The sequence below is a fragment of the Manacus vitellinus genome, unplaced genomic scaffold, assembly GCF_001715985.3.
Source record: "Manacus vitellinus isolate BGI_N305 unplaced genomic scaffold, ASM171598v3 scaffold_26_pilon, whole genome shotgun sequence".
NCBI lineage: Eukaryota > Metazoa > Chordata > Aves > Passeriformes > Pipridae > Manacus > Manacus vitellinus.
Genome location: NW_021939960.1, coordinates 11489888 through 11514775, shown reverse-complemented (window position 1 = coordinate 11514775; position 24888 = coordinate 11489888). Strand labels below are relative to the sequence as shown.

Sequence of the window (24888 nt, the reverse complement as noted above, 5' to 3'; positions counted from 1 at the left end):
AAGTGTGAGAGCGGGGTCTGAGCACGCACTTGGCGTGGAGCAGCCCCAAAGCCGCTGCGGGCTGTGCTGCTGCCCCAGGCAGTGCCCACATGGCTGATGTGGCTGCCACATGTGCACAGCCCTGCCAGCTCTGAGCAGGCAAACTTTTCATTAGAAACAAAATTGTCAGCCCTGCTTTGACATCCTTCCCAGAGGAGTCCTCCCTCCACCCCGCCCCCAGCACTGCTCTTTGCAGGGAGGAAAACTTTCTGGGCAGAAAAGGGATTTCTTGGCTGTGTGAGCAGCAAGAACTGGTCAGACAGAGGATTTGCTGCCTGGATGGCAGAAGTGCTGATAGCAAGGCCGGGACCTCTTTTGGCTGCAGGGCTGGTTTTGGGTGCTCATTTTCTGGTGTGATAGACAGGAGTCTTGATGGACACTGTCAGCCCTCAGGTGAGTTACTGTGATGACAGAAGGAAGAGAAAATAAATCAGTTAATGAAGTTATGTGAGTCACTGCTGGGTATCCATGTTAGAATGAGGCTTTTTCACCCTCCTGGCAGGATGCATGACCTCATGTGCCCACAGGAGACTACAGGTTGGATCTGTTCCATTTTGTGTAATTTTGAAATTCATGAAGTTCATTGGAAGGATTAATTATGTATAAGGCATGTGTCTGCATGTTCTTTTCATCTGTGAATGTTCCCCTGCACACAGTTATTAGGGGTCTGATTGGACTGAACATTTTGACAAGAACTCAGTGACAAAAGGGGCCCATTAGTCTTTGAAGTCAAGGGCCAAGGAAGAGGAGTGCCAGTAACATCAGTAATGACCTCATTTAACTTGTGACAGAGTACAAGATAATCATGAAAGGTCATAGTAATGTAACTGGGTTTTATTCTATATGCAACACAGCTCATGTTTCAGCCAGGCTGTGTTGCAGTTTTAATGAATGTGAAACCCTCTTCTGTTCACATACAGGAAGGATGGACAGAACAGGACAACAACTGGAAAGATCCTTCCCTGTCTCATACACTTAAAAGTGCATTAGCAAAGAGCTAGAAACAATGAAAGACTTTTGATCTCCTGTGAGTTTTTTATGGAAAATTTAATTTTTTACTAAAGAAGCGATCTTGTCAAAAGAAAAAAAAAGAGTAGTTTCCATAGAAAATGTTGTCTTTTCATCATAGCTACAAAACACAAAGACTTCTCTTTTCAGTCAAAACTGAAAAGCTGTAGGGACAAACAGTCTGTTCAAAATTGCCAGGGGAAAACAAAATATAGTCTGCATTAATGGAACATTTCTGTGAACCGATAATACAATTATCCAGCTCACTTTAGCAGTAGCAGGCAAAGAGTAAGCTTTGGAAATCCATCTCCCTGCTGCACAACAGTTATACCTAAAGTAACAAAACTTTTGGGAAAGAAAAGAAACTAAGCCAAGCAAACCCAACTCAGTTGTCCATTTCTCACTCTTTCTTTGTCTTGTGTCCTCTTGTGACCTTTACACTTTAGATTTTGAAACAGATTTATATAAAAGTACAAAAATACCCTAAACCAGACAATTCTAGTATTTTTGCCCTGGTGGGAGACAATAATTACTGGAAATATCTTGGAGTAAAGCTACGCTCAGAGGAAGCATCTCCCCATGCAGTCCTCTGAGATTTGGGTATTTTCCAAAGGCCTTGGGTCAATGTCAAACTGCTGTGTTACTGGTGAGGTTCAGCTTTTGAGTACTGACACTGTAGGTAGTGTCCATGAGATGTCCATGTGCTGTCCTCTCCTCCCTTTTGCTTCTTAGCTCTGTCTTTTCAACACTCAGCTTATATGGTTTCAGCAGTTGCCACTTGAGTTTTGCAGACATCTCCAGTTAGGATGAGTTGTCATCCATATGGACAGACTTCTGTTTCATCAGATTTTTGGAATAAAGAATATCTTGCCATCAGCACAAGAAAGGATGATATTTCCTTTTTTAGACCTTGTTGGGAATGTTTTGAACAGATGTAACCCACAAGTGCCTGATTTCCTAAAGCAGCTCTGGATTGTGCCATCAGCTGATTTCTCTCCTGTACAAAATGGGCTTTGTGTTTGTGTTTTAAGCAGTAAATTGTCTGACAGCCAAGGTTGGATATACAGACATTTGGGTGAGGACCCGTGTACAGAGGAGGTCAGACTCACCTCTCTGGGGAGCTGGGGTTCCTCAGGACTGAGACACCTCCCCATCATCTCTGAACTAAAGTGACCCTGCAAGAAACTTGTGACCCTTCCATTGTACCCAGAGCATGCCACGGTGAGAGGCCAGGGAGCAGGAGATGGGTGTGATGTAAGGGCTTGTTTGTGCCTTGTGCACAGCACACGAAGTGTTTTGGACATCCACATGCTTTTCTGATTTCCTCACAGTGTTTGGTGTTACGTAAGTCCCAGTGACAGTAACCACCATGTGCTCAACATTCTCCACTGATCTCATCCACACTGTCTGAGCTTCCACACAGCAGTGACTAAACTTTGTGGATCCTGCTTTGGGATGCTTTGATTGCAGGATAAATCATGGTACAGATTTTTCAGGCTAATTCCTTTTGCTGATACTTCATAGTCTTCATCAAGAGTTTTTGAAGTAATATTTTTCATCCCCACTCCTAAAACAATGAGCAACACTACAAATTTTAGTTCCACAGGTCTGCTTTAATATCCAAACATTAAACTGTTATTTCACAACAGCTGGATGTTTGAAAACATTCAAGTGTGTAGAAATACTTTTAGACTAATTTAAATGTCCCACAGTCAAGCCTTGCAGTTGTTTTCTTGCAACACGTGTCTCTTCCTGGAAGCCAAACAAGTGGGGCTGGTGGAAAACATGTGACTCTGCCCGTTATTTACACCCCTTTCCACCCCCGCCAGCCAACACAGTTTGAACATGAAAGTCACTGGAGAACAGCAGCCTATAAATATTCAGAGAAATCCAGGCAGGGCAAAAATGTTGCAAAAACCTTTGACTAACAGTTCACAGACCCTGCGAGCTGGGACTAACCAGCTCTGGCCAGGGACACGGCCTGGACTCAAACAAAGACTGATTGTAATTTTGTGGTTGGACATGAATGTTTTGCACAACGCTGATTGAGGCCACTTTGAAAACTGGGCCAGGGTTGTAAAATAACCTATTTACTGCAGTGTGCATTGTATTTGAAAACACAATGGAGCCTTGTAGATTCTAACTGGGCTTGGTAGAGACCTTGCAGCTGAAAAAGGCTCTTCTGGCTATGAGGAGTCTTGTGGGATCTTGCTTATTTTACTTGTTGCCTTTGATTAGGTGAGGTAAAGTGAATTAAACACAAAGCGAGGAATTGGGTATTTTTACGTTCTAATTCCAATTTTTCCATTGATTTTTCTCACTGACCTTTGGCAAGTCACTTAACCCTTTGGGCCTTTGATTTCTCACACAAAGAAACGGAATAAGACTGTGCTACTTGGGGGCTCAGTGTGGTGACTGATGAATTAATGCTAATGAATTAATAATTGTAAAGCCTGCAGTACATACAGAGCCCTGTGTTAGTGGTCAATGTTACAGGAGTCTCAGGAGCCTGTCTGTGTAGGATGAACTCACCTGCCATGGATTTGCTTTGTGGCCTCAGTTGAACCCAGGCTGGAGCTCGAGGGTTGAACTCGTGCCTTGGGCCCCAGCGGTGTGAGGACCTGCCTGAGGCAGAGGATGAGCAGCTGGACTCTTAATAGTAAGCAGGTGTTGAAAGATGCAGGTTTGCTCTTTTTGAGCTTTGCACAGGGCTGTAAGCTTTGCACAGGGCCTGAGGTCCATCAACCTTTGTGGAGCTCCTTCAGAGCCTGGCAGACAGGCAATGGCACCTGGAACGAGACAAAAACCTTGTTCTCCTCTGTGGAGGAAGCTGAGGAAACTCAGGCATCCCAAGGATAGTCCCCAGTCTACCTTAGGGAGTGGGGAGCAAAGGTGGGACCTGCCTGCCCAGGCCCTCCAGTGCAACAAGGAGTGGTTTGCTTGGAACTGCTGTTCACCTGGAGCTGTTGATCAGCCTTTTCATTAGACAGTCGATTTTGTTGCTTCCATCCTTTCTGTCTTGCACAGCAGATCCAATGACCTGCCTGCCCTGGCAATAGAGTGATCTGAGATCTGAAAGCAGAAGTGTTGTGTGTGGAAGGTGGGTCTCAGCTGAGGGACTGGCTCCTCTCCTCACCTTGCTCAGACTTGGCTGCTCGTGGCCAGCTGAGCAAACCATGGCTTTCAGTGGTTAACATGTAGTAGGCACCCTGATCCCTTTTTCAGTCATTTTGGGATCTGAGAGGGAACTTAATGAAAATACTTCCTTTGGTAGAAAAAAAAAGTGCGGGTCCTGACTAAATTTCAATAGCAAAAGCAAAAATAGGGAGGGAATAGACAAGTATTGTAGATAATTCACTACAACAAATTTGCTTTCAAATGTAACTTTGGCTTCTTTCTCACATGGTTAGGACCTAACTGCTACAAATCTACTCTGCATGATCTGCCTCCATATATTTATATGTCGTCTGTGTGACTTCCACACAGAACAAGCCATGATAGAAATCTTTCATTTAATTAAAATTGATTTTAAAATTCCCTTGATCAATAACGAGTTAAAATTCATCCCAGCAGTGATGGGAACAGCAAACCTTCTGAGAAAAGCTTTCAGGCCAGTGGTTTTGGCTTTAGGGACTGGGTCTTGCCTGAAATTATCCCTTTCTTGGCTCCAGGCTCTGTGTGCTTGGCACATTATGGTTTCCCCTATAGCCCAGCTTGTCAACCACCCATATGAAAAGCCAAGACATCCAGACTAAAGGTCTCTTTTTGTTTTCTGCCTTTTTCAGTGTAGATACTTTAAACATCAAACTCTTTATAGCATCTATTGTCATCAGTTTGGTAATGCCTACTGGGCTTCAAAAGGAAATTAGAATCTTGTGGAAAATGACCCAATATTTCTTCTTTGATTCCTACACTGCAGCCTATCTAAACCTTTTGAAGTGCTTGCTCAGATGGCAAAATGGGGTAAGTTATTAGTAAAGTGATATTTAACTGCTGAGTTTTAAATATTGCAAAAGGGTCCCTCCACATTTAAGTTTTATTCCCCTGGAGAAGAAAGACCCAAAGCAAATATGTATAATATAAAAGCACATGGTTTATGTAACCTTGCCTAACAGAAATTGGAGAGATTAATAAAGCTCAGCTTCCAATGACAGTAATACTGTTGTTCACACTCCAGGGGCTTCGTAATTAATTGTCTCCAGCCTTCACTGAGAGATACTTTACCAAAAGTGCTGTGATCAAGGAAAATGAAGAGGCTGGAGTACCCACTCAGGGCTGTTCCTCTCCTGAGAGTTACTCATTGGTCCCACACCAGCATTCCTGTCTCACTGATGAGAACTTTATTCCTGATCAGGCAACTGGATCACTCTGCTTGACTTCCTGGGAAGCCACATTGGGCTGAGATAATGAATCAACACCGAGGACCTGACAGCAGGATTGAGGCTCTTGTGAACTCTGGGCTAGAGTTAACAGTGCAACTCCGTGTAATTAATGTGTAAATAACAGCAGTTTACATAGTTCCATAGAGAGCAAAACCAGAAGAAGAGTGCTTTGAACAGCAATTGCAGAAAATCAGTCCAAACAGACCAGTCCAGTGTCAAACAGGAAGGAAAAGAAATGTCAGCTGTAGTAGAGAGGTCTCTCATGATCTTGGATTGAATGGGCAGGGGGAAAATGGTTCATTGAATTGTTAGTTTGCATCTTGTGTGGAAAATATTGTGAGCTGGTTTGCTGTTGTGTCTTTTATAGAAGTATAGAAATCCAAAAGATTCCAGGATGAAAAAAACATTTCTGGAAGCAGAGAAACAGGCACCTCCCCTGAACATTTCCAAGCATGTGGCAAAGGAATACAGTGCAAAGATCACTCAGTTTGAATTAATTCTGTAACACTGAAAATTGTGATAGTGGGACTTCCTTTGCCACTTAAAAGAAAATTTAGACACCTTCATGTTAATAAGAGAAGTAATAATTTCTTAATAAGAGGATTTTAAACCCTAAAAGATTACAAATCTTAAACAACAACTGAATCCTTGAAAAGGTGTTTAAATTGCCTCTCTGTTCAGAGTCTGTGCTTGAACAATGATAAATCCTTACACCCTCTGTGGCACTGGTGAAGGTCCCAGTCCCTCCCTGCAGCTGGTCCTTCCCTGAGGGGCACAGTGCCCGGTGATGGGCTGTGGTGGCACTGCCTGGGTGACAGTGAGTGCCCTGAGGGAGCTGTTCAGCCCTGTGTGCTGCCATGGGCTGATGGCAGTGCCAGGAGCAGACTCCAGTGCCCCAGTTCCTGCTCTCACTGCAGACAGCCCTGCTCTGCCTGCAAACATTCCTTTGGCCTTTGGTTTTTTTTTATTCCTGCATTATCACCTTTTACAGTGACGTAACCAAATGTTATTCATTTCACTGTCTGATGAGAAACACTTTTCACAGCTCTGCTTGGTGTCAGAATTAGATGCTTGCTCCTTCCAGCCATGCATGTAGTGATTAGGGACATGGGTTTTGGTTGCTGCAGCCCAGTGTCTCTGAGCACCTTGGATCCATTGCAGGGCAGTTCCCTGCTGTTCCCCAGAGGAGACTTTGGGCCACCCTGCCCTCTGGTACCCTGTGTTTCATTGTGCTTGTTCTGTGCTTTGAGGTGACTGGAACGTTTGCATTTCTCCATTCTCCCTTTTCCCTCTCTGCTCCCAAACAACTGAAGAACTTTGCAGGTGATGTGTTCTGGCTATTGATTTCTTTTTCTTGTTTTCCTTGGTACTGGTAATGGGAAGAAGTGCCTCTGAAAAAAACAGTAGGATGAAACACAAATGGCTTTCTTTAATTTGCTTATTTATATTGAAAAGAAATTCAGTAGCTGTCTGAATTTTTTGGTTTTCTCAAAGTTCTTTCTTGGGGGCATATTCTTCTGGGAAGAAGACTATTGTCAGAAGGAGAGCAAAACATCTACTGTGATTATATTTTATTTTACTTGCCACTCTCCTTCTACGCTGTTCCACAGAGGAGCATAAGGCTGTTAGATCCTTGCTGATAATGTAGTTCCAGTGACTGTGCAAAGAAATGTCAAAATGTTAACACAGTCATCAAGAGCTCCCATGTTGCCTCAGCTATTTGAATTGATTTCAGAGAGTTCTGATCAGAGGAGCTGTTCCTTGCTTGCAGTTTAAATGTGCTTTATTTTCCGTGAAGGCATTTTGGAGCCTGTACCTTCCTTCCTGAAGTCAGAGTTGGGAGAACATTTGCCAAGCTAAACAAGCCCCGTTTTCCCTCCTCGCCCACTCACCTGCTCTTTGCTGCTCTCTGCTCCATCCTTGTCCTTGTGCTATTGCAGTTGTTGCTCATTGTCCCAAGGGAACTGGGTCCATAAAGCTGAGGTGATTTAAGACAAATAGAAGACAGACAAATGTCATTGCCTGAGTTTTCATTTTGGCCAGTGAGGGTGTGCTAGTACACAGGGATTAAAACAAAAGCTTTCACACATTTCAGGATGAAGAATGGCCAGTACCTGGATTTGAAAATGATGTGAGAAGCAGGAGCTCTGAACAGCCTGATTCCACCTCCTCCTGCCACACTGGGAAGCTCAGTAGGTCCCACTCCAGAGATTTGTAGTGAGTAACCATCACCACCTCCTGGGTGGGAAATTTTGTCCTATTTACTTTGTCCTGATTTTATTACCTAATGTAATTTCAAGTTCTCTCAATAAGTTCATTAAAATATATGTGTTTTTCTATAATACAAGCAAGACTACGTATCATCTTAGCTATGGAGAAATGTTGGTTATTTCCTACATCTGATTGTATTTTGACTGGAGATGAGAACGGACAGTGCTGCCCAGAAGAAAGCTTGACCCTGCACAAGACTATATGGGAGGCAATTTAGGGATTATAGTTTGTGCTTTCTGAAATAATTGCCTGTTGTGTGGAAAATTCAGTTGGCAGAAAGTCCACAAAATTGGCCAGAGAGAGAGAGATATTCCATTACTTTCAATCATCAAACAGTTGGTTTAGATGAAAGGCCTTGTTGTTTTTGTCTTACAGTTTCTGTCTCAACCCTACTACTTGTGAGCCATGTAGTTACAGTCTGTAGATCTGAAAACAGCACCAAAGCTGTGGCAAATAATTTTCAAAGCCTTGGCAAATTATTTTATTTGGTGTTTCTGGTGTAGTGTATTTGATGTGTTGGAAAACTGCTTTTAGAGCTTACCTGTTCCAAAGACAGACATCTTAGAGAGTGGTGTGAGGAAGCTGAGGGAAAGGAAAACCAGCAAAAGCTGCTGCTGCTGTGTCCAGTTTTCCAGTGCATCCTTTTCAGGGGGTCGCTGGAACACACCTTGAGTTCTGGTACTCTCTGGAGTTCCCTTGTGGTTTCTTTTTGTCTCTTCCTCTCAGGACCCTTTTGACCATCTGTGGCTTGTGGAGAATATGAAAGCTCCTTCCTGTGTCCAAGATCAATAGCTTTAAAAACAGAGCACAAGAAACCACTAATCATCTTTTCCACCGGGCGTGATTAATTTCTGAAGTGCTTCTGCTCCTTTCCTTTGAAGTTCCCTTTCTATTTCTTTTTTATTTTATATTTTTTTTTCAGCAAGTGTCCAAAACTCAGAGGCCCACACCCACATGTGTCCTGCAAGAGGCTGGGGCTGGCAAGGACTCCTCCAGAGCCTCTGCTGTTTGGATGTGGGTGGGCCAGAGCACTTTTTGGAAAGCGTTCCCAGATCCTGGAAATATGATTTCCAAAGCCAGTTGAGATGTTTCTCAAAGCACCCTGGCTTCAGGGGAAAGCAGTGCTGCTTTCCTGTTTGAACCTTGGATTGAGAAGAGAAGGAAAAAGGAGGGGGAGGAGAAAACACCCCAAACAGCCACACTACAAGTTTTAATTGACTGTGGTTCAGTTCCTCAGCCAGGCCAACGGAGTAAGGAAGTGACTGAGAGAAACTCCGTCCCCACAGCCCCCTCCTCTCTGTGTGAGTAAATAAGACATTCCAGCAGTGCTGAGGCTGGGCCAGGGAAAAGATTTTTTAATTATTGTTATATTTTTTTAAATGTTATTTTTAAAGTTAAGTCATCTACAAATCCACCTGGTCCCTCTTCCCGCCTGTTCTGCACTCCCAGGCAGCACCAAGTGCTGCTGTTACTGCAGCTGTTACTGCTCCTTGCAGAAGGACAATTGCATGTGACATGTGTGAACAGGGCTTCTGGAATCCTGACACTACACAGATTCAACACTGTCATCTTTGCAAGTACCAAAATCTGGTTGTGCTGTAAATGGGTGAGGTGGTGTTGGCTCAGTCAGAAATGAACGTGCCAACATGTCAGGGAGGGGATGTGCAAGAGCCTCAGCGTTGCTTCCAGTTGTACTTGGCTGGAATTTCCTGAGGCATTGTTGGCACTCCAAGAGGTGTCCTCGTGCACAAGCCATCAAGGGCTGACTTGGAACTGATTGTTGCCCAGTTTGCAGGTACAAAGAACTGTATGCACAGATTTCCTCCTCTGCTCAGACATTCTTAATGATCAGACTTTGAAAAGGAGTCATATTGCATGTGTATGTTAAATTATATGCTGCTCTTGTAAGACTGAATGCTAGGTAGGGAAGGCATCCATAATCTGTTGCCAGGATAGCCTGTTTGAAAACAGGACTTGGCTCCTATTTATTTTGAATGTAGCGGATTTGTTTATTTTTTGTTCATGCACATCTCAGTCATAACCACTTCTGGCTGCCACAGGAACTGTGATGCTCTGGGAAGAGCTCTGTTCATTTTTGCAGCACTAGGTAAGGGTGGAACTGTGGTGAGGAGGCTGTGCTGGCAAGGTTTGTACCCAAATGTACCAGCCTGTGCATTTCTGGGCAGCTGTGCCCAATGGGAAGCACCTGCTCAGTAAGGTGTGTTCTGTACAGACTGGATGGCGGCCCAGTTGGAAAGGAAGGATTCCCACATTTCAAAAGAAATACCTGCTGAAGGCCCAGCAGTGAGCAAAGCTCGTGGCCCTGCACCACTGGGACACCAGGGCTGGGCAGGAAGCCCCTATAGCAGGAAAGGAGAATGTGCACAGAAAATGAAAATGTTCTGTAGTGATTGCAGTAAACTGCTAATGTGCAAACAGAGGCAAGGGATTCCCTCTGGGGCTCTGTCAGTGGGAAATGTGTTTTCTGCTGTCTCCTGAGAGTGACCCACTTATAAAGCAGTTGAATGATGACAGTAGACAACAGTAAGGCTAAACTAAATAGATACAACTGTAGACATTTTCATAAAGGAGACTATCCCAGGAAGTAAATCTGTTAGGGAATCGAGGCCTTGGTTTTAGTAAATACTGGATGCAGTTTCTCCTGATCTTACAGGAGATGTGTGTTTTTCAAACTGAGTATAAACATAATGCCCCATTTAATACATTTTCCCTTGTTTCTCTCTCATCCATCCTGTTTCTGCTGTGTCTTCTAAGATGCTTTTCATCTCCCAGAATGGGATGAGATCTCTTGTCTCTGGGCACTTGTCGCAGGGTTTCATGGCTAATGCTCGTGCCTCTCCCTCCTCGTGGATGTGTGTTATGAGGGAATCATGACCAGGGTGACTTGGACTGTACACATAAACTGTGGCTTTCATGGCTTTGTAAGAATCAGGTATCATGATTGATACCTTCATTGAATTATGTCATAATAATATATAAGTATTTATGTATTTTTTCCCATTAGAAAAGGGGAAAAAAGTATTAGTCCTTATACTGAATTTTCATGTGCCCAGTGTGAAAGAGTCCCCTGCATGATGGTCCCCAATCTGTGTTCAGAATCTGATATGATATTAATTTGGCTTATATCCAGATAAGGACTTAAAGTGAAATTCTGTCCCCAAGAAAGAAAATGGCAGTGCTGCCAACTCAAGGCTTGGATTATTCCTGAGCCCATCTATGGTTTTATTGCACAGGAGAGCATGTGATTCACAGACTGGCTGTTACTGCACAGACCATCTGAAACCATCAACTCCAGTTGCTTTGAACTGTCCTAATTTCAGAACAGGCATGTGATCTGTACTAAGTCCAAAGTGAAGAAAATATTTGCTTCTGTGGCTCTAAACTTGCATTAAGTACCAAATGTAATTCTAATTCACATACTTGGGGGTGAGTTATGACCCCTAAAGCTCACCAAGACATCCTTGGAAAGGATGGGGTCATTCAGTTAGAGAAGAGGGATGTTAGTCTTTAGGAAAAGGCTGCCAATCCATGAATTCCCCTCTTTCTCCTTGTGTCCCATAGTGCTATTCCTTAAGGAGTCTCTTGCACAATAGGTTTTATCCTTAACTGTTCATTTACTACCAAGGCACCCTTGCCCTGCTGCAGCAGCTCTGGGCAGGGGCTGTGGGTACCAGGGCATGTGTGGAAGGGGCAGGGTATTTTATGGGCTCATTCTTTGCCTGGGGATGCTCCATCACTGTATAGTTATTTTCTTGTTTTCCTCCCAGCCTGTGTCCCTGCACTCAGCCCACAGACTGCAGGTCAGTTTGGCTCAGGACTGAGGACCTGATCCACAGCTAAAGCCTCTTTTCTGGCTTCTTTCCGTTGCTTTTGCCCCTTGTGCCAGAGCTTGGGCGCGGTGTGGAACTGGGGTTCAGCCTCAGCAGGGGCAGCGTTTGCCCAGCCTGAAAAGCAGTGAAGGGTTAAGGTGGCAGAATATGAGATCTAACATTGACTGTTTGGGTGATATTTGTTTAATATAATGAATAATACTGAGCTGGGTTTTTTCCCCCTCCCTTCCCCCCCCTTCCCCAGTCTGCTTTCCTCATCCATTGCATGTTTTCCTTCCCTGTTTTTGGAGGGGTGGAAGGATGAAGCTGTAGTCTCACTGAAGTTACTCAGAGTAGAGTTTCATCACACCCACACAAATGATGGTTAGTGGTGCACTGTTTCTGTACAAACATTTCACTGAATCTGTAGCCTCTGTATTAAGCTACATTTTCTCCCTGAATGGTTTTTAAATGATTGGCAAGAGAGGATTTGAGGCCCTTCAAATCTCACCCCAACCCCCAATAAAATTAATGTTGCTACTGAACATTTTGGGTGGAAAAATAATGCTAAAAAATTTCCTTCAAAAACTTATGAATATAAAAATATAAAAGGTTTTCCCTATGGCTTTTAGTGTCTTTATCTTGTGCCTGGGAATGCTGTTTTCGATCCCTGTGTGAGATGGTGGGGGCTCTTCCTTCCCTTTTAAACAATTTATTTCCTTCTTGTGGAGGAATAGGCTTTGCAAAAAGAAGTGAGATAAAGAGAGATAAAGAGACTGTAAAGGATAGAGGGTGGAGTGCTGATATTGGCACACGTACAGGTCTGGTTTTGTGCCTCACTGAAGCGTGTTGTGCCTCTGTAATGCAGCGTCTGCCTTGGCACAAGAGCTCCCTAATATTCATGGAAGTTATAAAGCACATGAAAATATATTTCTTCCTCTTTCCTGCCTTTTCCCCTTCTTTTGAAACCTGGAGGTGTTGACTGGTGGCTCACTGTAGCACTCAGTTTGTTACCACCCATTCACACCTCTGGTGTCTGCTGTCCCCACCTCCTCTCACACTTCCCTGCTCTAACGAGGTGTCGCAGAAATAAATTGTGTTGCACAATGAGTGCGTAGAAAGAACAAGAGGGTATTTAAAAGCTGAGAAATCAGAGAGCTGGTGTGGAAAGAGAGATGGAAGTGCTTTTGGCACACTGAGCTGGTGGTGTGTTATAATTCAAGTTGATGTCACTGTGCTGCAGTGATTATAACACTCATTTGAATGCTGGGAGTTGAGTTTAACAGAAAAGGATTGGGAAGCCCAGGGCTTGGGGTGCTGTTTGGGAGCTTGGGAGATCATAGTGTGGCTTTTCTGCTTTCCTTTAGTGTCCATATGAAAGGAAGAATTTGATTTTTTTTTTGTTGTTGTTGGGTTTTGTTTTCATTTTGGTTTTTGAGGGGGGGGTTGTGGCTTGTGTTTTTTCCTCCCACTCAGGTCTGTAACTAATGAAGGTCTTGGAAAGATACTGTTCAGTCATGGACCCTAAAAAATCCCACTCAGCACCTTGGTGATTTTCCTTGGTGTGAAAAAAGAGAGAGAGAGAGAGAAATGAGTCAAAATAAACATTTAGTGTTTCAACTACACAATTGTAACACTTTCCTTTAGTTGCACATCTCTTTGGGAAGATTGTGCACCTTGCTCACACTCTGAGTGAGCCAAGGCTGTGCTTTGCATTCCCAGCACAAGCAGACACCAGGCACCTTTACATTCCATGTGCAAACCTCCTTTGCTCGCTCCTTGGAAGCTGGTGGGGAAGGAGATGGCACAAAACTTCATTATTTTCTTTCCAATTTCGTTAAATTTCAGTGAGCTCCCAATCAGAAATGATGGCTTGCCCTTAAAGAGCTGCTGGTACTTGACAAGTGTGTGGCAGTACTTCATTAATTACCAGCAGCCCTTCCCAGCACAACCTCAGTTAGGTGGAATATTTGTTCAGCGCACACAATTATCTCTCTGTCGTTCTTTCTCTCATATCGATTCATGTGGAAAATATGATTAAAACATGAACATCTACAAATGATTCAGAATAACAAGAGAGGAAAGGCCATTGTTTTTTCGCACTGACTATACTAGATTACTGTAATTACAGCTGAATGGTTATACATTTCCCCGTGTCCCCCACAAGACCGTGCTCATTCACAACCTCGAGGTACCGTTTAAAAGTAGAAATGTTTAGAAGAAATATCCTCTTAAGGATGTTTCTTTGACCCGTTAAGGGCCTTTACCTTGGCACTTGTACATGTAATCTCTGGCATAGGGTCATGCAAAGCGGGGGTAGGGCTTGGGAAAGAAACACCAACCCTTCAGACATCTGTTGTGGTGCTGGGGCCAAGAGCGAGGGGAGGCAGTGCCAGCTGGGCAGCCGCTCCCGCAGATTGCAGTCGGGCTGCTGTCGATGCCAGCGTTAATAATGTGGGCTCCCCGCTGCTGGGTGGCACTGCCAGATTCCTAATTAGAATCCACTGAAAGCAGCACAAGGTGAAGTGGTCATTTCTTTCCATCCCCCACGTCTCCATCTCCTCTCCCAATGGAATTGTTCCGCCTCGTTTTTGTTTGGGCCGCTGAGCCCATGGAGGGCAGTGGGGCAGGGCCCTGTGTGCTCCTGCCTTGGTCTCAAACTGAACAACTGGAGATTTCGATCTGCTGAACCCCTCAGGAGGGCCTGATTCACTGTGGTGTGTGTGGAGATGACAGAACTAATTTCACACTTCATCCATTGTGCACAGTGGGTTCACTGCTGTTTGCTCTTGCAGCTGGTGCAGACTCCTGGGACAGGGCATCGTTATCCTGCTCTGCTGGGAGATGGGCTGCCTTGGGAGAGCCCAGTTCAGAGGGCAAGAGCATGTCATGTGTATCCCATTGGCAGCTCTTGCTTTCTCTTAAGAGGCTGTAAATACTATTCCAGAGGTCTTGTTTGCTCCTGGATAGCTTCAGGCTGCTTTTTAATAGAATCATAAGAATGGCTCAGGTTGGAAGGGACCTTAAAGATCATCTTGATTCAACCACCCTGCCATGGGCAGGGTCACCTTCCACTAGATCAGGTTGCTCAAAGCCCCGTCCAATCTGGCCTTGAAAACTTCCAGGGATGGAGAAGCTACAGCTTTTCTTTTTGGTTGGTTCTGGATCAATCAGGCAATTTGGAAATCCTTGAAAAGGTTCTGGCAACTCAGGCTGAGAAATAATTGAATTGTAGGATTGTTGCTGGTGTGGGTAGGTGTGCTTGTCTGTGCTTCCAAGCTTGGAAGCAGGCAGGACACGGAGGCACAGCTTGGAGAAACCAGCCCAGCCCAGCCCAGCCCAAACCAGCCTGAGTGCCCCTGCAGCCACCCCCTCCCACGGGATGGTGGCACAGCCTGGGGGCTCTGCTGTGAAGGAAAGGATGGGAATTTTCTGGAAGATGGAATAACAGTTTGAATAACAGGATGAGGTTTTGGGGTTCTTGGCTGCTTCTCTACCCCTTCAGTTTTCTTAAGAAGGGGCCTTGTAGAAGTTTATTATAGATCTGTTTCTGGTTATTTAATGAAGGAATGGGATTAGCTGGACCAAAAAACAGGCAAAATGCAACCTGCAAAACTGCAGAGCTTGGCCTGAGATTACCATCACTGGTCCCCTCATAAGGAATGTACTGTGCTTTTTTCTTGACATGAAACAAGGCATTCAGTTTTTGCTTGTAAGGTTTGAGTTGCAAACCTGGAACTCAGGCTGCACAGAGTTGCCTATGAATCAAAAGGAGTCCCGTGAACTCTTGCCAGCTGAAATTTCTGACTTTTCCTTGGCTTTACCTTTAATTTGCTGTTAGAAAACCTGTGATCAAATTTTAGCCTGTGAGCCAGAAGTAGCCAACTACTCAGCAGCCTTTCTCATCACCTGATTAAATGAAATCTTTCATACTGTCCTGCCTTTTGATCAGTAATTCAGTGTGATGCATATTCCAGTAATTGTGAATGCAGAACAATGAGTTTTCTGCCAGAAGTATTTTAACACAACTGCACTGCCCTCTGCAAATAGCACTTGACTATCTGACTTCAGGATGGAAGGGAAATTCCCCTTCTTGGTGTCCACGAAATACTTACCATTGACCACTAAATACCTTCTAGTCAGCACGTTATTTCAATTCCTTTCTATTTGTGTCCTATAAAATAGAACAATGCCAACTCTCTCTTTTGGCTATCTACTAACCAAGGCATAATATTTGTAATAAATATTTTGGAAAATTCCTATAACATATGTGTGGATATAAATGAGAAAGAGCTGAAAAGATGAAAATATTTTGGGTTTCTGACAGGGTGAGAGAGGAAGGGGGTAAAAAAAAGATTTTCTGAGAGACAGCAAACGTGTATCTTTTGTTTGGTAATATGGTATCCATGTAATGTCTCTGAAATGGCCACAGTTAAAGTTCATGCTACATTAGGAAAGCAAAGTGGTTTACATTGAAACTTAATAGAAGTCAATTGTGTTTGAAACATCTGATGCAGAAATAAAACACCTTATGTTTGATGGGAGTGAGGAGCTGCATGTCTGGCACTCGTTCTTCTTTCTGAACACGTGTGCTCTCCCTGTCAGTGTGAGAGAATCCAGGGCTGGCTCCTGCCCAGCCACTCCTCCCACCCGGAGTCACAGACACGTCGAGCTCTCTGCACACACACTCATCCTCCCTCTTGGGCCACCTATTACCTGGAGTGAGAAGTGGTTGTCACCTACAAATCTTCCATGTCCCAGGAGAACATTATTAACAATAGATTTCTTGTTCTTTAATTGATCAGTTCTTTTCTTTGTTTGGGAAGAGCTTGGGTGTTTCCCCTCATATTTTTTTTGTTACTCAATGGTTACTCCATGCAAACATCAAACTCCTGAAGTTCATGTTGGAGCACAATCTCTAGGACTGCTGTTGTTTGACCCACTTCCCTGAACAACCAGAAAATGTAGTTCCACTGACAAAGCCTCTCTGTTTTATAGGTGGGAATGGCCATGAACTGATCCCCCTACTGAACCAAGGTTTCCTGTGGACACCTTCCAACTTCTGTTGCCTTCCAGTCCATTACATGCTTATTTTCCTAATCCTCTGTTTGACAGGCACGGATTTGTACATTTGTGCATTCAGGATGAAATTCTTTGCTGCACTGGATGTGTGCAGTGGTTCCCACCTCCGGAGTGTGGGGGATCGAAACACAGGGAGTCGGGCCCTGAGAACACGATCTAGAATTTGCAAACATTAATGCATTTCTGCACCCTCTTCTTTCTGAGGGCCTGAAAGTCCATTTAATTAGCTACTGAAGTGTTCTATTTGGTAGATTAGTTAGGATTTGGATTTTAAGACAGGATTAATGTTTTGTTCCTACAAGGTTATATGACAAGTCTACAGGAGAAGGGAAAATAATAACCAGACCTCCAAATCATTTCAGTGCTGTCACTATTGCTTCAGTTCTCCTGCCTTTAAATGTCACCGTGCCTTCACTGGGACCAAGCTGCAAACATTATCCAATTGCTTATGTATATGAAGTCCAAACTAGGTTACTCAATAACTTTAGGTAAATGGCACATTTGTTTAGGTAAGTTAATGTGTCAAAATTTATCTGATACTCTCTGATAAAATAATAAAAAAAAAACCCAAGGAAATATGTGCTCGTCAGCCACAGTTAAGATTATGTGCATTCAGCCTAATTGTTCACAATAATGCTTTTAGTTTTCCACATGAATCTTAACTTTTGATGGAAAATTAATCTGAAGTGTTTTGTTTAAAAGTCTGTATAAGTTTTTTACAGCTAGCAGTGGTTAGGCCTAGGAACATTTCCTATGCTTTTAGTGTATTTTAATGAGATGTTAAGGATAGAATTAGGATAGGCCCTTTTTTCAGTTAATGTAAACCAAGATTTGTCAAAAGTCTTGATCTGTGCAAGAAATGGAGATCAGGTTGATATATTTGATATACCAGTATATTAAAACATGTTCTCCTAACAACTATTTCTGTTAAATTGAAATTGGCTATTTTTGTACCTGTTTCAAAAATAGGAAAACAATGTGTTTTGTGAAACAATCCAAAGAGTGGAAAACCTCATCCTGAACGGGAGTGTGATAAAGCAGTGAACTTTTTCTGTCAAATTTTTGAACTCTGCTCTAGCACTACCCTTCCTAGGGGATTAATTTCCACAGCACTGAGCTGTGAGCCACCTTCTGTCACCAGGCTTTGTTTTTGTTGGCTCTCTCTGAGGTTTTCCTTTTTTCCTTTACAAAACTCTGGTGAGTGTGTGCAGACGCTCTGGTGAGCTGTGCATGACAGTGTGAGGGAGGTGACTCTGCCTGTGAAGAGCAATGGGTGTTGTTCTGCAGGCTCCAGGAGTACTCTGCAGAGTGAGAGATTTGTCAGGAGTGAGGAGACAGGCTCTGCTCCAGAAAGAATTAAGTGTTTAAGTGTGGAGCTGTGGAGAACATGGAGCTGTGTTTTGAAGTCCAGTACTCTCTGAATCTCATGGTATCATGGAATGCTTTAGGCTGGAAGGGACCTTAAAGATCAACTTATTCCAGCTCCCTGCCATGGGCAGGGACACCTCCCACTAGCCCAGGTTGCTCCAAGCCCCGTCCAACCTGGCCTTGGACACTTCCAGGGATGGGGCAACCACAGCTTCTCTTGACAGCCTCTGAGTCAAGAATTTTCTCCCAACACCTCATCTAAACTTCCCCTCTTTTAGTTTGAAATCATTCCCCCTTCTCCTATCACTATGTCTTTGATATGGTTTGAAGGTTCAAAAGTCCACAATATGAGATTTCTTCCTGGTTTTAGCTCTGGCTGCTTAAGGCTTTGAGCAGTTGTGGGGCTGTTTGTTGTGGCTTCTCTTTGTTTGTTTGGTCATTGTTTTTGGGGGGTGGTTTTGGTTTGTTTGTTTTTTGAGTTTTGGGGGTTTTTTATAACGCAAGGATGATTCATTTTGAGGCTTTCAGTGTTTCCATTTCTATCCTTATTTGTCCATCTCCTTTCTTTTTAGAAGCAAATTCTAATATAAGCAAGACAATGAAATAAGAATACGCCCTCCCATGTTAGTGAAATTTAAAACCACTTGAACACACAGCATAAGGCAAGAATCACAAGTTTTCTTACATTGGCATTAATATTGTCATAAAAACCAAACAGTGGCATGGCTAAATGTCAGTCCTACTTGGATTTTCTCAGTATTTTTCCTAAAGCCACAGTTCTTGGCATTCAAGAACTAGGTGAACATCAGATCCTCATCCCAGGTGGAAGAGAAAATTTTGGACCTAGAGCAAAACTAGGAATTTAAAACTTGAAAAGTTGTGACTATTGGTTAAAAAGGGTTGGGGTTTTGTTTTTTCATGTTTTCATTTATTTATTTATTTATTTATTTTTAGAATAGCTTTGTGACCTTAAGTCCTGACTCCTCACTTTTGAATGCCCAGTTTGACAACACTGGAGTAATCTGAAGTGGAAAGCCATTCCTGGTAGGGAAGGCTGACCCAAAACCCCAGTTCTGCCCTGGGATGGGCTCTATAGGTAGGTCCAGTGTAAAAGTGAACCTCAATATTGCCAAAAGCCAGAGGAAGAAAGCAATTCCCTGGGCCCACACTGCAGTCCCCAGGACAGGAGTCCTTCCTCCCCCTGCACTCCTTGGACATCTGGTGAGCTCCTGTGCCAGCCCAGCCCGGGGCTGAGGAGCACTGGCCCCACAGCTGCTGCCATCCCTGCCATCCTGCTGCTGTCAGCAGGAACCCCAGCCTGGAGCACACTCTGCTCCTGGGAGGGGACAAGCCACGTCCCAGTGGGCTTCCCTGGCCCAATCCCTTGAAGACTGTGAGTGTCTCTGAGCAGGAGCTTTTGTCTTTGCTCCCCCTGATCACGGCGACACCGCTGGTTATTGCAGACACCTCTCCCATGGGACACCCGTGGGGGTCGTGCAGCAGGGCAGACCTCAGTGCTCCCTGGGACTTTAAGCCCTCAGTGTTGGCTTTGCATCCCTCTAGGACAGTCTGTCCCTCCCTCCTCACTGCAGTAGCAGTACAGCAGGAAATCTCCTTCTGGGACCAGTCATTGCTGTCTCCTCCTTGCTCTCCCCACCCCACTCTGGAGCAGTGCTGTTCCTTGATTGCCATCTAAATTGTCCTTATTGCGTGCCAGACACCGAGAGAGCTGCAAGGCATCATTTCCTGCCGGGCACTGCCAGGCACAGAACATATGCTAGACATCCACAGGCAGATGGGGTTGGTCAGGGCCAGGGAAGCATGAAAAAACAGGGGCTTGGGAAGGAAGAGGCTAAAGAACTCCCAAACTGGTTGAGTGCTGTATCCCAAGCAGTGTTAACAGCTCATTAACATTCCCTACAGGGCTGGCAGGTCAGCACAGGAGGTCAAAAAAATTAAGAAGTATTTTCTTAAGGAAACAGGAGGTAAAGAGGTTTAGACACATACAGCTGGTGTAGGACACAGTGTAGGGATTGGCCTGGAAGAAGGCAGAGGGGAATGCTGCCTCTCAGTCTCTGCCTGCTTAACCAGGACCAGCCATCTGTCCATTTTCTGCCTGGGATTCTCCCCATGCTGAGCTCAAACTGGCTTCATCACTCAAAAGCAAACCTGCCCAGTGGCACAAGATGTTGGGAGGCAGCTGATTCGTGACCTAGCCAAAGACATCAGGAGGAGGGAGCGAGGCTTCCCTTTGAACCAGGCTCTGGCAGCATATGGTGGGCCTTGTAGTGCAGGACGTGATCCAGATGCTGCTCCTCAGTGCCCATATGCTTTCGATATTTTCCGTATTTATTTATTTTAATCAGGATTGAGTCTGTGATCTTGATTTTCCTTTTGCTGCTGGCTGTAATTACATTTGGTTGTGCTACTGGAGGTAAGGCAACAAGGTTAAAAATGAACACCAGAGTGTTCAGTTGTGTCCTTTTAACATCCTCCTGTCCTGTGTGTTTTGCGGAGAGTTGTATTCTGGGTTAATGATCTGTAATACTATTAGTTTACATTGCTTCTTGTTGCAGCTCAAAAGTGGAGTTTCATTGACTCAGGGTCAGAGGAGAGACAAGCTCCAACAATAGAGTTGTGCAAACATTAACTGATATTTGCTATTTCTTGTAGGGTTAGAAGCTATAAATCAGTGTATTCTTATTTCACTGGACAAAGCAGTGGAATTGAGAAAGCAATTCCATCTCCAAAGGTCTCCATCTCCAACCAACATGGCAGAATTTGACCTGAGGTGGTTCAGATTTATAGGGACAAGGAAGCACTTGTGTCTTCCTCACTAATACTGGGATATTTTGGCTCCAGAGGGGCAGTATTTCCTGATGGCTTTAGCTGAAGCCTTGCTGTCACATGGGCTGTGTGGTGGGGACAGCTGTGGCTCCTTAAGGTCCCAAACCAAGCAAAGAGATGCTGGTGAGATCCCCCCTGTGCCCTGCAGAGCATGGGCACCAAGAGCAGCAGCATCTCCTGAGCCCAGCAGAGGGGCTGCCCTGGCTGTGCCCAGGCTCAGCCTCTCCAGCAGTGCCTGCCTCCTTCCACACTCCAGCAGGGATCCCCCTCTGTTCCTCGGGGAGCCAACAGCAGAGAGCAGGAGCTGCAGGAGCTGCAGGAGCAAGACCCCTCTCTGGCATGTCCAGCCCATCCCCATCTGCAGGAAATTCATCTGATAAAGCAAAGTATTGGTAAGCACAACAGGCATTCAGAACAAAATGAGTGTTTCGGAAAGAAAACTTACATTTTCATGTATTTAGTTCTTCAGCCTTCAAGAATCTTGTTTTCACGTTGATGCTGGAAAGTCAGGGCTGAAAACAGAAAGTTATTTCTCAGAGGTAAAAGGCTTTATGGCCCAATAATTTTAACCATCCCTGTGCTTTTTGTTTTCCTGCGAACCTGCTGAAGAATTAATAGTGAAATCTGATTTGTTTTTCATTTCCACATTATTATAGAAAAATAACTCCTGACAAAATAATTCCTCTTTGATATTGGGGCAGGGGGAGTATTTCTTTTTGTTACTTTTTTTTCTGTGGGAAAGAATGTACCATACTCTGGGCCTAGCATTAATGAAAGCAGATTCTTTTGAGGGTTCTCACTAGTAATTAAATGAATATTCCTCACTTTTCATTGCATACAAATAACAAATGGGCAGATTGGGTATTTCCTGCATGAAGTGATAACATCTGTGTATTATTGGGGAATACTTTAGTCCTTTATCGCTGAGTAGTAACTCACTTTAAGATTATTTAGAATTACTGACAGTTTTGTGTGAGAAAAAACAATGTCCTGGCTCCTTAAAGGCTTTATCATTGACGTGTTTTTCCACCACAAAATTTTTAGACGCTGAGAAGATTTTACAATGTCAAGGACTGGGGACAAAACAATGGCTTTCTTGTAAGAAGAACCATCTCAAATTTTCATTTAAATCTTGTGGTGAAAAGTATTTATCCATAAATACTTTTGGATTTAGAAATTGTTATTACTGCAGAATTTGAAGTGTCAAAATACTGCATGAAAATCTCTTGTTTCTGCTCTCAAAGAGAAGCAGGAGATATTATAAACCTTGCAGGAGAGCCTGTTTTTGTGAGAATATGGAGATCACTGTTCAGAATGAAGCCTTAGAAAGAAAACTTTTCAGGAGATTTTGGTGGAAGGCCTTTTGGTAGAAAATAAAGTATTTGAAACTCAAAGATTTTTTGCAAGGGAGCTATAACATGGTCCTTACAGAAGATTGGGGGCCATGTGGCATTAAACTCCAGCTCTTGAAAGACATCACAGTGTTTGAAGCAGATAGACTTCAGTGTTGAGTGGAATCTCATTTGTCTAACAGGGAATGTTAACATGCTTTGTATTAACAACAACAACTCTTTATTTTCTCCAGTAAAAATTGTATTGGAATTTTCTGCTCTACCCCTCCCCCTTGACAAATGTTTTTATTTTCATCTCAGTAGGAAAGAAAAGGAAATGAAGAAATGCTGGAGTCTCCATAACACGTGACTTTGTGTGTAAAGAACTCCAGTTAGGAAAGGCAGAAAATGTAGGAAAGGATCTGAATTTCAGACCTTCCAAGGTTCAGTCATTTCTCTTCTTTAGGACTTAGATTATCACAGGAATATAGGGTCTCATTTATTCCTTCTAAGACTTCTCTGAGTTGTAGAATAGCAACCAAATCTTTGGATCCTCCCAGGATAATTCCCTGGGCAGTTCTCCCTTTCTGTCCCAGCAGCTGGGGAATGTGAAACCTCAGGCAGCGTCTCCAGCACGGCCAGTTGGGCTCTGCCTTCTGAACCTGTCCAGTCAGCTGCTGATAATGAGGGGAACCACTCCTCTACTGAGGCTTGAACAACAACTTTCCTTAGAGTTCTGGAAAGAACATTTTTATCCTGCAACATATTCTGAGAAACTTCACGTTTTAACTCTCCTGGAGAAGACGTGGGAAGTCCCCGCGTGTTTTATGGCCAGCCTTGGGTGGGATTTTCCAAGCATAAGTAGACAATAGAGGGAAAAATGAGTCTTGAGTGAATTTTAAGAATCCATGTGAGGCAGGGAATGTCCTTGATGCAAAGGAAATAAGCCCCTGAATGTTTGCTTGATGTGCTGAGCAAACTCTGTTATTGGCCAGGAGGGCTTGGGCTCAGGTAGGGCCAGAGCAGAGCAGTGTCTGTGCTGTGCAGCTCCAGGGAAATGCATCTTCCCTGTCCACCCTGAACAGCTGGAACGGGGTAAGAGGGGAGGAGGTTCTGAGACCCAGACCCCATCTCTGGATGGGAAGTACTGTTGTTTTGTCTTTGTTCTCCTGGTGAAATTTCAGGGTATTTGTGTCTGTCTCTTCTTTCACCATTTAAGGGATGAGAACGAAACAGATCTGAGAATGTCTCCTGCATCTTACAGCAGAGAGCTTTGATTCACACTTCCTTTAATTCACTGCTGTGAAAAATGGGCTGGCGTCCTACTGTGAATTTAAATACTCCCAACCCAGGAATAAATGGATCCCATGGCTCATTTATCTTTCAGCTATTAATTAATAGTGGTTAATTGTAGTTATGAACTGCAGCATTCCAGTCTCCAGCATCCATACATTTTATTTAATATATTCTGATTAAGGTGGAGTCAGCGAGTTAGAGAATAATTAAAACAGCTCCTTGCCATCAACTTCTTACAAAATTTCAGCTTCCTCATGAATTCATAAGATGGTTGCATCTGCCTCTTCAGAGAGAGTTGTTTTGGGACTGAAGCAGAGCAAACAGTGGGAAGATCTGTTTGAACATGGTACTTGTTTGTCCTTGATGTCCCAGATAACACACACTACCTTTCTCAGCATTGCACTAATGCAAGAACTTTGCACACCTTCAGTCTTTGTTCCAGAATCAAGATAAGAACAGTTCCCACTCTTCTGTCCATCCCTATGCAATGAAATAGTTGATGAGTGGGGGAGTCTGTGTCTGAGAGTCTACAGAATGAGATAATTCCATGAATGGCTCTTCTGTATTAACTTTCTGAAACCTGTTATCCCAGAAAAGATGTGCCATAGGACAGGGCTAAGAGAGAGTTTGCTTGGATGAGCAGTGTCTTCTTCATAAAATCACAGAATGGTTTGGGTTGCAAAGGACCTTAAAGATCAATTCATTCCAACCCTCCTGCCATGGGTAGGGACACCTTCCACAATGCCAGGCTGCTTCAAGACCTGTCCAAACTGGCATTTTCTTATTTTGAAATACACATTTCCTTTATCTGAACACATGTAAATGATATTTTTCTGTGCTTTATTGATATTTAATTTATTGGTGGTACAATAAGCAGATTTTAGGTTGATGAAAATACAAAATGCCATTTCTTTGAATCTGTATTAGTGAGCTTTGGTTTCACAGCTCTCCCCTCACGCTGTGACTGCAGGCCTGTGTTTGAATCCCTTCACACAGCTCTGGGCTGAGGGGGGTCCATGGAGCCTGGCAGGTGTTAGGGCACAATCCACTGCAGGCTTTGAGGGCTGTTTCCTGAGGGATCTCCTCCTGAGGGCAGCTCTTATTTGGTTAAGAGAAAGCCACATCCACCCTGCTCACAGTGGCATCCTGGAATACACTTGGAACACAGAAATAATGATGACTCCAAAATTGATGTGATGATAAAGCTTCCCCCTCCCCTCATAAATGCTTGTGGCTGAGCTCTGGCAGAGAGATGTCCTGTTGGAGACTGAACTCTGTTCATCCAGGCTCTGGTGGGAACCCTGTGTTCAAGATAAACATGCAAGTGCTCTTTGAAGTTGTTTGCTCATCAAAAGCACAGTTACTTTGTTTGTATTATGCTTGATACTCCCGTGAGATGTAGTTCAATTTATGGTATAAAATCTTGGCAAGAGG

At 43.8% G+C, this 24888-nt stretch overlaps 1 long non-coding RNA gene across 1 annotated transcript in view; it reads left to right on the top strand.

Annotated features, from left to right (window-relative positions):
* The window catches only part of LOC115307537, a 106068-nt gene that overhangs the window by 7845 nt on the left and 73335 nt on the right, over positions 1–24888 (top strand). Inside the window, exon 2 of the long non-coding RNA XR_003915853.1 lies at positions 7525–7646. This is a non-coding gene — a long non-coding RNA (uncharacterized LOC115307537). The remainder of the gene's footprint in view (positions 1–7524; positions 7647–24888) is intronic.